The sequence below is a fragment of the Nerophis ophidion genome, linkage group LG02 (assembly GCF_033978795.1).
Source record: "Nerophis ophidion isolate RoL-2023_Sa linkage group LG02, RoL_Noph_v1.0, whole genome shotgun sequence".
NCBI classification, from domain to species: Eukaryota; Metazoa; Chordata; class Actinopteri; order Syngnathiformes; family Syngnathidae; genus Nerophis; species Nerophis ophidion.
In genome coordinates, this window is record NC_084612.1 from 31,998,698 (window position 1) to 32,010,825 (window position 12,128).

At 39.2% G+C, this 12,128-nt stretch overlaps 1 protein-coding gene across 2 annotated transcripts in view; it reads right to left on the minus strand.

Annotated features, from left to right (window-relative positions):
- The window catches only part of rab27a (RAB27A, member RAS oncogene family), a 29,043-nt gene that overhangs the window by 14,137 nt on the left and 2,778 nt on the right, over nucleotides 1-12,128 (minus strand). The window contains exon 1 of one of the 2 annotated variants that reach the window (XM_061881684.1): nucleotides 8,140-8,345. The exons of the other annotated variant lie outside the window; for it this stretch is intronic. The gene's annotated coding sequence lies outside the window, so the exon portion shown is untranslated. Of the gene's footprint in view, nucleotides 1-8,139; nucleotides 8,346-12,128 lie in introns of those variants that run through there. 2 annotated transcript variants of the gene reach the window in all.

Below are 12,128 nucleotides of genomic sequence, written 5' to 3' on the forward strand. Positions count from 1 at the left end.
TGTTTTCTCTAAACATACACACATACATTTGTCCAGATATGGCTAAGGACACGCATTATTTGTTTCTGGACATTGTCTTAATCACTAAAGGAAAAAACTAATCTGCGGGAGAGAATCCCTCTGCCATTTTCAAGTATTTTTTTGAGTCGTCAGCTTGAAGCGTCCCTCTGTCTCCTACTCCCTTGTCGTCATGTGTCTGATATGATTTTGTTTCCTGGTTTCGACGACTGGCCTTATTTTGCCTATGATTGGCCAGTCTGTAATGTTTCGTCTTAACCTTAGTCAATTGTGACTCAACAAATGAAAACTTACATCATCATGACTTTTGTCCGTATGTATGGATGTTTTCATTCACCCAGGTCATTGTATTTTTCCGTATATTTTGTAGCTGTATTTGCAGTCAATTTTCTCTATTTGCAACTTGTAGCTATGATGTAAGCTGCCTCGCTACATGGGGCTAAAAATAGCTACGCTACAGGAATTTCAACTTGTTCAAAAAGTAGTTAAGCTTTCATCAAGCTATTGGGAAATGTAGTTAAGCTATGTAGCTTCGCAACATGTAGCTTGATACTGCCCATAACTGTTGATAATACGTCTCTGATATGAAATAAAACTAACAACAAAATGCTAGTGGACATCAAAACCAATAATTTGAATAGTCTTAGTCAATGCCTTAAGTCATCCAGCAGCTATATGATTATAAAATTACATTACTGAGTAGACAACATGTCTATTATATTTTTTTTCTGACAGTCATAATCTCTTGACACACGCACACGTAAGATGGAGGATTCTCTGTCCATAGTCTGTCCTTGCAGCGCAATCCCCTCCTTTCTCACAACCATTTGTGCGTAACTGTGCCAGCCTCCACACACATTTGAAAAGTGCTAAATATAGACTCAAAATAGTTTTAGCTTTGAAAATAAAAACACATTGCAAGTGCTACAAGATTACATTAGGCTCTCCTCCTCCCAGTATTGTGGGTGTTCTAATAATCATCATATGTTCTGCATATAAATGAAGGCAAGGAGACTAAATGGATTGCACTCTCAATTTTGCTCATTTAAGAGACTCAATCCTCTACACACAAGTTTAGTAGATTGCTTCGCGTGCGCTATCAAGTTTGCATGTGTTTTAATACAAGCAGAACTTTACTAAATCAGTCCCTTGCTGTACTGTGGTTTTCAATAATAATACTGTATCAAGAACTCCAAATGATTATTCAGGTGAGAAAATGCACCAGTTACACATAACGATTTTTCACTATTCGGCAATTAACATTACAACCTCGAACCAATTATGGTTTGTTTCCAGGTAACTTCATGTCCTTTTGCGGTTTAAGTGAATAATTTATGGTACATGTACAGTACATGTCATAATCAATTAAGGAATGTCTGGTGAGACACAATCATGCATTTCTAATTGTCAGTATAACTTCTGATCAGTTGACTTCAGCTGTGTGACAAGCGCATTGTTCATTCTTGTATATACAAGCGAGCTATACTGCCTGAGCTAATTAGCTTAATCGAGTCCTTCTCAAATAGTGGGGTTGGGCTTCCTGGGGTGGGTGTGTGTGACCTTGGGGATCATGATTTTTTTTTTCCGTACCAGAATATGCTGAAGCGTATGTAGCAATTGGCTTCACTGGAACCTCGGTGGAGGACGAGGAAAGGCCGGTGTGTTCTTTTCTTTAATGTTAATAAACTTACAATGTTATGCAGAGGTACTTTCATCACAATTTTACAGACAAATCATACTATTTATAGTCAAGGTGGAGAGTGAAACTAAATATTTTCTTTTTCCTAAGGGAGGCGTAACACAAAATAATTGAAAAGCACTGGCTTAATCTCAGGCAGCACGGTGGAACAGGGGTTAGTGCATGTGCCTCACAATTCGAAGGGCCTGAGTAGTCCTGAGCTTAATCCCGGTGTCAAGCCAAATAAGTGTTCGCTGCCAAATAAGTGCCCAAGCGTGTCGGGCATATATTTAGTGCCTTAAGAGCTAAATATATGCCCACCCTATTGTATAAAGTGTGTATGGGACGGCTTGTGAAATAATTCCTCCTGTGGATTTGCTGATATTGTTAGCTAAAAGAATAACCGTATCATACCAAAGTTACTGTGATATATATTGTTTTAGGCTATTAAATATGGAGAAACAGCAGGATGAAACAAATAAAATCAGTAGTTTTAATTTTGGTGAGTTAAGCTTTTAAAAATAGTGGACAGTCTCTCTCTCGCTACACACACGTTGGTTTGACAATGACGCCGCCCTGCCAAAAAACTGCCCGGTGCACCTGTGGACTGCGCAGGTGCACGCATGCGCACGCAGGTCCGGGCATGCGCACACCCCCCCTGCGCACTTATTTCGGCTGGGCAAAAATTTGGCTTGACACCGGGCTCGGGATCTTTCTATGTGGAATTTGCATGTTCTCCCTGTGACTGCATGGGTTCCCTCCAGGTACTCCGGATTCCTCCCACTGCCAAGGTCTTACACCTGGGGATAAGTTGATTGGCAAAACTAAATTGTCCCTAGTGGGTGAATGTAAGTGAATTTCGTCTGTCTATCTGTGTAGGCCCTGCGATGAGGTGGCGACTTGTCCAGGGTGTATCCCGCCTTCCGCCTGAATGCAACTGAGATAGATTCCAGCACCCCCGCGACTCCAAAAGGGACAAGGGGTAGAAAATGGATGGATGGCTTACTCTCACCACATCCTGTTGCTTTCTACTTTTTACCTCACCTTCATTGGATCCGAATTGTCTCACTGTAATCCACTGCAACAAGTTCAGCCTTTGGCAGTTGTCCATGCTTTTTTATTCAATCCTCTGTCAGAAATTGCAATTCAAAAATTATGTATCACTTAGTGAAAGCTTGCACACACTACTACAATTAAAAAAATACTGTAATCTGCTGTGATAAAGGACTGACTACAATGGAGACTCACTCATGGGAGAAGTACAGTGTAGGATCAAAGTGACGCAACTCACTCTTGTGTATGTTTCCTGTTATTTTTTGTGAGACTTACTAACACAGCTCAATAAGTGACAGAGTCAAGCAAAAATCCTTAAGAAAAAATCAACAGGGTGAACCAGAGCTACTTAAAGATGCCATAATGTAATCGCAAGTGAATATAACAATGAAGAGTAGGGCAACATTTATGTATCATGGTGAAATGAAAAAAGAAAAGTATGCAACACTTCCGCGGAACTCAGGAGGAAGCAAAGAGGCAAACGTTTTGCTGTACTGGGAAACTCCACCAATCAGAATGAACTTAGAGCAACGTATTGGTAATTAGTATTTGATTTATTGTGTATGATTTAGGCCTTCACTGAAAAAGCTAATAATTGCTGTCGTTCTCTCTTGGGTCATTATTGCAATTATCAGCTTGTCTCAATTGACACATACGCCTTGCGCAATTCAAGCTAACCAGATGTTTCTTTTAGATGTTGTGTTTATCAGCAAAATACAAGTTTCTTCAAGAAAGGTTAATGAAACGTGTATACAAGGCTCATACTCATGAAGATACGCGCTACTGTTTTGTCACGGTCGTAGCAGTTTATTTTGTTTATTGTGCGCACGTTGTATTCATATTTTCTTGACAGGTAACGAGTTGCCTCAGGTTTTAGACACAAAAATACACACACACACACACACACACACACACACACACACATTTCCTCTCCAACATGCAACCATGCTGCCTTGCACACCTCACACAGGATGTATCAGAAATGTTTCCCAAAGGGGATTGTACAATTGTTTATGACAAATCCAGTTAAACTTGAAGGACATTAAAAATTCACCAATTATAATATCAATTTATTAATTGAGCTATAGAAATGTGCCTGTTGTGTTAAAGTCAATAATCGTATGCATTTTGACACAATTAAGGCTAAAAGCAGAGGACCTCTTGATTCAATCTACATTGACCAGTCAACTACTTATCATGGCACGGAAAAAGAAGTTGAGAACATTGAGAAATGTTCTCCAATGAAAAATAACATTAAACAACTTGATTAACACTAGTACCCAAAGATGTGTACTAGTATGGCTAAAATAGCTTTTAAAGTTAAAGTACCAATGATTGTCACACACACACGAGGTGTGGCGAAATTATTCTCTGCATTTGACCCATCAGACTTGATAACCCCCTGGGAGGTGAGGGGATCAGTGAGCAGCAGCGGTGGCCGCGCCCGGGAATAATTTTTGGTGATTTAACCTCAATTCCAACCATTGATGCTGAGTGCCTAGCAGGGAGGTAACGGGTCGCATTTTTATAGTCTTCGGTATGACTCGGCTGGGGTTTGAACTAGGACATTTTACTACGTATTGTTCGCTCAGCCTTCGAGCAAGTACAAGCTAAGTTATATTTTCCATGCAGAGCAGCCAATAAAGGGCAGTTCTAATCATTTTGTTAGGAAGAAGCAGAGGATCTATCCTGGGCAGCTGTCTAACTTGGAAGCTATAACACGGATATAAGAACAAATGAGGGCACCCCAGTTTTCAGTGTATTCTACTACTGATCTGCTATACACAAAAAATGGACATTTGACAAAAACCCTACTTTACTACAGGACGTCTTGAAAACATCAAGACCATATACAGTAAGACGTTGGTGGTCGTTTGGGTTTTCAGGTCTGTTTTTTTTTTTTTGTGTGTGAGTATTCTAATCTGGTACATGTTAATTTTGTATTTAGAATATGTCACGGACCATTATAAAATGAAGTGCTGGTTGCAAATGCTTTACAACCAATGTATAAAACAAAGCAAAGCAAACTATCAAATCAAAACACTATACAAAACACATCAAATGAATACTGACTCATGATTGGTGATTTTTCAGACGTCAGAATGAGGATGATTTGATAAACGTGAGTGACAGGCACAGCAAAACCCTATAAGTATTTGGATGACAAAGTCTTCAATGCATTTAAAGAAAGATAGTTTATCTTTAACTTTAAAGGGGAAATGCACTTTTTTGGAATGTTGTCCATCATTCCCAACCCTTTTGTAAGACAAGAACACATGTTGCTCTCAGAACTCCGGTTGAATTTTACTTTCTTGCCTCAGTATCTGGCTCGCGATGTTTTGTTTTACCGTAGCCCCAGTTAAAAAGATTGATAACGTCTTTTTTTCTCTTTGTATACCAGGCCAGTAAAGATCGCTACAGGGTCCAACTTTGACCCCGAGGTGATATCAGAGTACAATATATTGAACGTATATCCTTATTAAAAATGACACACAACGAATTCGAATTTTTTTTAAATTAACCGAAATAGTACCTATTCCTGTTACCTGAGAACCAATACCAGTATTAAACTAACAATTGCAGTACATTAGTGTGTGTTATAATTTGTTTACCAATAAAATCGGATTTTAAGATTTAAAATGAGCTAACTATAATAACTGTGCTGTCCATTTGTTATTTATTGCATGTTTAATTAGACTTCATCCCATTTGCAAGTGGATATAGGTATAGTAGACTTGGCATGTAAATGCAATTCCAGGACATTAGATGGCAGTTACTTAGCTAGAGAGTAGCCTCTGCCATGAAGCTGAACGTGCCAGTCTTTCTATTGTTGTGCCCTAAAAAGTGTTTGTACTATAAGTATTGTATTTATTACACACCATGTGTTTGATTGTAAAGTGCATCTTAGTTGTAGTTTCCACTACCAAATTTACAGGTGTTGATTTATCAAAGTAAAATGCTAACTGGTAGCATGTATACGATAAAGCCAATGTAAATTCGCATTAAGCTACCATATTTTAGAAAAGTGTAGCCTTACTTTAAGTTTGAATGTCTTCTATTATGCATATGTGCTTTGTTGGTATTAAAAGGTATAACATTACCGAGAAGCAGTCTGCTTGAGTGATTGTTTCCTCGCGAAGTATTTGAGCCGGTGTCTTGTCTGCAACTGGACGTGGCGTCACGAGCATCAAAGGTATCGAAATATGGCAAGGTTTGATCCATCCCATCCATTTTCTACCGCTTATTCCCTTTAGGGATTGCGGGGGGCGCTGGCGCCTATCTCAGCTACAATCGGGCGGAAGGCGGGGTACACCCTGGACAAGTCGCTACCTCATCGCAGGGCCAACACAGATAGACAGACAACATTCACACTCACATTCACATTCACACACTAGGGCCAATTTAGTGTTGCCAATCAACTTATCCCCAGGTGCATGTCTTTGGAAGTGGGAGGAAGCCGGAGTACCCGGAGGGAACCCACGCATTCACGGGGAGAACATGCAAACTCCACACAGAAAGATCCCGAGCCTGGATTTGAACACAGGACTGCAGGACCTTCGTATTGTGAGGCAGACGCACTAACCCCTCTGCCACCGTGAAGCCCCGGCAAGGTTTGATTTTACGTGAATTGTACCTATAAACATTTTTTTTTCAAATTAAATTAAATCTGTTCAGGCAAGTGGCAAGCACAAAGTGCTTTACACAAACAAATAAATAAGAGAAGAAAACACATGCATACAAAGAGAGAATATTAGTAGTAATAATTGCAATAAATAAAATTGAAGCTAACACAATACAAATAAAAATGATAATACATTCATTTTAATTATTATATCCATCCATTTTATACCGCTTGTCCCTTTCGGAGTCGCGGGGGGTGCTGGAGCCTATCTCAGCTGCATTCGGGTGCAAGGCGGTATACACCCTGGACAAGTTGCCACCTCATCACTGGGCCAACACAGATAGACAACATTCACACTCACATTCACACAATTTTAGTGTTGCCAATCAACTTATCCCCTGGTGCATGTCTTTAGAGGTGGGAGGAAGCCAGAGTACCTGGAGGGTTTAATTATTATAATTGATAACAATTATTATTTTTAATTACAATTAATTCAATGTAGCTCTATCAATCCCTTTATTATACCTCTTATCATCATTAGGGCCACGGGCAAGCTGGAGCCTATTCAATGTTTTATTTCCCCAAAAAATTGTATTTCAAATAATATGTACGTTTCTTTTGCCTTGCAAAATTTCCAGAAAGTATTCACAGCGCTTTACTTTTACCACATGTTTTTTATGTTACAGCCTTATTCCAAAATGCAATAAATTCATTTTTGTTCTCAAAATTCTACAGACAATACCCCATAATGACAATGTTGAATGTTTTTTTTTTTAATTGGCAAATGTATTAAAAACAAAAACAAAAAACTTAAAAAAATTGCATATACATAATTATTCACACCCTTTGCTCAATACTTAGTTGATGCACCTTTGGCAGCCATTACAGCCTCAAGTCTCTTTGAATACCATGCCACAAGCTTGGCACACCTATATTTGGGATGTTACGGCCATTTCTCTTTGGCTATTCCTTTTTGCAGAACCGCTCAAGCTGGGTGGGAAGCGTTGGTTTCCATCCAGGATGTCTCTGCACATTGCTGTATTCATATTTCCCTTTATCCTGACGAAACTGCCCAAAGACATGGTGTGCCAAGCTTGTGGCATTTAATTCAAAAAGACTTGAAGTTGTAATTGCTGCCAAGGGTGCATCAACAACGTGTTGAGCGAAGGCTGTTAATGCTTATGTACGTGTCATTTTTTTGTTTTAATAAATTTGAAAAAGGAATTAAAACAAATGTTAAGAGTACATTTTTATTATAGTGTATCGTGTGTAGAATTTTGAAGACAAAAAGGACTGTATTAATTTTTGGGCTGTCACTTAACAAAATTTGGAAAAAGTGAAGTTTTGCATATATGCACCATTACCAATACTTAGTAAATAGGAAATAATAACACAACGTGTAAATAAGCACCAAACTTTGAAGGAACTACATAACAGGTTAAGTCCCAGCAGAATGAGTAAAAGGAAAGTTAATTAGGTAGAATAAGTAATGGTTCATGTTTATATCATTGAAATAGTCACTTTACCCCATCAGACATGTTGGTGTGGACTATTACCTCAACTTCTCCACTATTTTCAAACAGAAGCAGGTGGAGAAGCTAATTTTCTCAAAGTGCCGTAAAATCTTTTCCTAAGTGACATTAGTGGGCGTAGATAGCCAAAAAGTATATTTTTTGTCACTACAACAAAAGTGAAAAAGCTAAAAACGAAGTCCTAACAGATGCTACAACTTGCTTACGTTTCCTGATAGCTGACTTATTTCACTCACCAGCCCGGGGCGTTGCTGCCACTTGTTGCTTTGGAGGGGAAAGACAAAGCTGAACCAGATGAAAAAAATTAAAGTTAAACTGACTCTTCCGAAGGTGAATAACGTGGTGTTATGTTCCCCGTGTCCTCCCGGCCATTAGATGTCATGAGGCGACTTTACTTCTGCACCTTTAAGACTTTAAGCCTACGAGCTGCCGCTGAGTTGACATTCTCAAGGGAGTCGGCAGTTTTGTCTCGGCTCTTCACACAGAGTCGACTCTTTTGGAGCCACATGAATTGCTTAAATCGATTAATTACCAAAATAAGGTAAAATAAACACATTTTCTGATTAAAAATATTCCAAGATAAAACATGATTGTAAAATACCTAGCTGATAAAGTAAACGACATTATTAACAAAACATAAAACAAAACGTAACAAAAAAAAATGCACCGGTATCAAACGCATCAAGACTTTTTCAGGGTTTTGGCAAAGATTGTCATTCAGATTGTCAGATATTGCTCATTTTCCTCAACTGGTCTCTAATAATGTGGTGATGTTCACTCCCTCTCCCCTGTCTCAAGAGACGGAAAAACCTGGCTCTCTTACTTCAAACAGTCGTCTCGTTTGCAAACGACCCATCACTGGTTTAGAAAGGAGAGCAATGGCAGCTCCTCCTCCTCCTCCCTGCCTCCGGCTTCAACCTGACGTTTCATCACCAAAGAGGCAAAGACTCACTTCACGGAAACATTTCCTAACATGCTGAAGAGAAACAGTTCTGGCTAGCAGCCATTATAAACCTGTTGGAGTGACAGACGTCAGTAACTAGACTTAGTTAAGAGAAGAAAAACATCAAGCAGTAACTTTTGCCCCCCCCCTCCCCCCACACGCACGTACACTTTGACCAAATTTCCCTACTTGTCCCAATCGTTTGTCCTGTTGGTCTATAATAGTTTTTATGTTATTAACACATTGTGATAAATAATTACCTCCATAAAACGTTAAAAATAAAATAAAATAAAAGCTATAACAGAGCACTTTTGAGAAGGTGGGGGTCTAGCTGGCTACCCATCCATCCATCCATTTCCTACCGCTTGTCCCGTTCGGGATTGCGGGGGGGTGCTGGAGCCTATCTCAGCTGCATTTGGGCGGAAGGCCGCGTACACCATGGACAAGTCGCCACCTCATCACAGGGCCAACACAGATAGACAACACTCACACTCACATTCACACACTAGGGCCAATTTAGTGTTGCCAATCAACCTATCCCCAGGTGCAAGTCTTTGGAAGTGGGAGGAAGCCGGAGTACCCGGAGGAAACCCACACAGTCACGGGGAGAACATGCAAACTCCACACAGAAAGATCCCAATACCAGTTTGACCAAAGATTTCTGAAGCACAAACATAGCACAAACCATTGGAACACGTTTGTGTAGATTTTGACAGGGGGTGGGGGGTTTGATTGATTGATTGAAACTTTTATTAGTAGATTGCACAGTACAGTACATATTCCGTACAATTGACCACTAAATGGTAACACCCGAATAAGTTTTTTAACTTTTTTAAGTCGGGGTCCACGTTAATCAATTCATGGTACATCATGGGGAGGGGGTTACAGGTAATACAGGTAAAAATCACAAAACGTTAGTCATTGAAAATCTGTAATAGTTTTTGCAGCACAAACGAATAGGACACGCTTGTGGAAATGTTGACATAGTTGTGGGGAAGGGGTTAGTTATGTATAATAACACGTGTATTACATGTTAATAACATAAATACATATAACTTAAAAACCGTAACTGCACAAGAAAAACATTGTTGCAACACAAACCAGCATAAACGTAGAACAAACTAGTGGAACAAGTTTGGGGAGATTCGGACAACGTGGGGGGGGGGGGGGGGGGGGGGTCACACCGGTTACAATACATTATACCATCAAGTATGGACTCAGTTAAACGTTAAACATGCCAAAACCAACTTAAGGAAAATTTTAGTAACTGTGGTGACTTAAACCATGCTGGAAAATAATCAAAAGTCACTGCATTAGTGACTGATACAAACTAAAAATAAATTCCAGAAATTAGACATGGCCAATTTAGGAACAAGACTAGCGTTGCCCTGCACGGTAGCATTCAGTAATTGAGAATGGGTGATGATTGAATATAACATCACTATGAAATTTGCATTTGTTGATAAGTGGAATATATAACTTTCCCCCAAAATAAAGGAGTTAATATGTAGGCAGATAAAGCTGGACCCAAATCTGGACACTAGAGGGAGCGAAATACAATTTTTTTTCCTGCCACAATGTACATTTGTCAATTATCCATACTTGCCAACCCTCCCGGATTTTCCGGGAGACTCACGAAATTCAGCACCTCTCCCGAAAACCTCCCGAAATTCAGACGGAGCTAGAGGCCACACCCCCTCCAGCTCTATGCGGACCTAAGTGACGTGTCGACAGCCTGTTTTCACGTCCGCTTTCCCACAATATAAAGAGCGTGTCTGCCCAATGACGTTATAACTGTAGAATGATCGAGGGCGAGTTCTTGGTTTTTTATGTGGGTTTATTGTTAGGCGGTCACATTAAAATCCTCCCGGCGCGGTAAAACAACACACAACAACCACAGTCCGTTTTCGTCTACCGTAAAGCAGTTCGTCTGCCGTAAACAGCAATGTTGTGACACTCTTAAACAGGACAATACTGCCATCTACTGTATATGCATTTGGTTAGAAAAACAAGGATGGACAATTCAACCTTTAACTCAACAATGAGTAGATAAGTGTTATGTGTGTGTAAATGTGTAAATAAACGAACACTGAAATTCAAGTATTTATTTTATATATATATATATATATATATATGTATATTAAAATACATATATATATATATATATATATATATATATATATATATATATATATATAGCTAGAATTCACTGAAAGTCAAGTAATTCTTATTTATATATAAAATACTTGACTTGGTGAATCTGCAATGAAGTGGCGACGTGTCCAGGGTGTACTCCGCCTTCCGCCCGATTGTAGCTGAAATAGGCACCGGCGCACCCTGCGACCCCAAAGGGAATAAGCGGTACTGGATGGATGGATGGACTTGGTGAATCTAACTGTAAATATACTCCTCCTCTCTTAACCTCCCCCCCAAAATCGGAGGTCTCAAGGTCTATCTCACAGATAGACAGACAAAATTCACACACTAAGGCCAATTTAGTGTTGCCAATCAACCTATCCCCAGGTGCATGTCTTTGGAGGTGGGAGGAAGCCGGAGTACCCGGAGGGAACCCACACAGTCACGGGGAGAACATGCAAACTCCACATTTTCATAATTATGTTGAAATTATGTACATGTGATTATCTAATTAAAGGTTTTATTTTGTGCGAGGAAAGCTGGTCCTAACTTTAGAGACTAGATGGAAAAAAGTACATGTTTCTGTTACAATTTACCAAACATTTCTCATATTCATTATTGATAATGCTATGTATACTTAAAACGTTTGAATATAGTGTGGACAAATAAAATGACTAAGGTGGCCAGGAAGAGCCAATTAAAAGTGTAGATACAGTATGGCTCTTCATGACATATATTGTACACCCAACAATTTAAATACATTATATAATATAATATAGCATAGCTGAGATAGGCGCCAGCACCCCCCGCGACCCTGAAAGGGAATAAGCGGTAGAAAATGGATGGATGGATGGATTGTTAAGGTTTTTTTTATTGTAATTGTAATGTTTTCTTAAAAAGTATGACCAGTGTATGGAACATGATGTGCTGATGCATATGTAATACTGTATATTAATTAAAAACTATATCAGAGAGTGTTTCACGCCACACAGTTGGAAAGTTATGTAAACGTACAATGAGGTTTAGATTAAAAATAAACAGTATGAAGACATTCATAGCTAGAAGCTCCTATATAGCAGCTTATTTACCATTGATTTGTCAGTTTTTTTGAAATATTGATTGAAAAGTATGCATGACCAAGTAGTC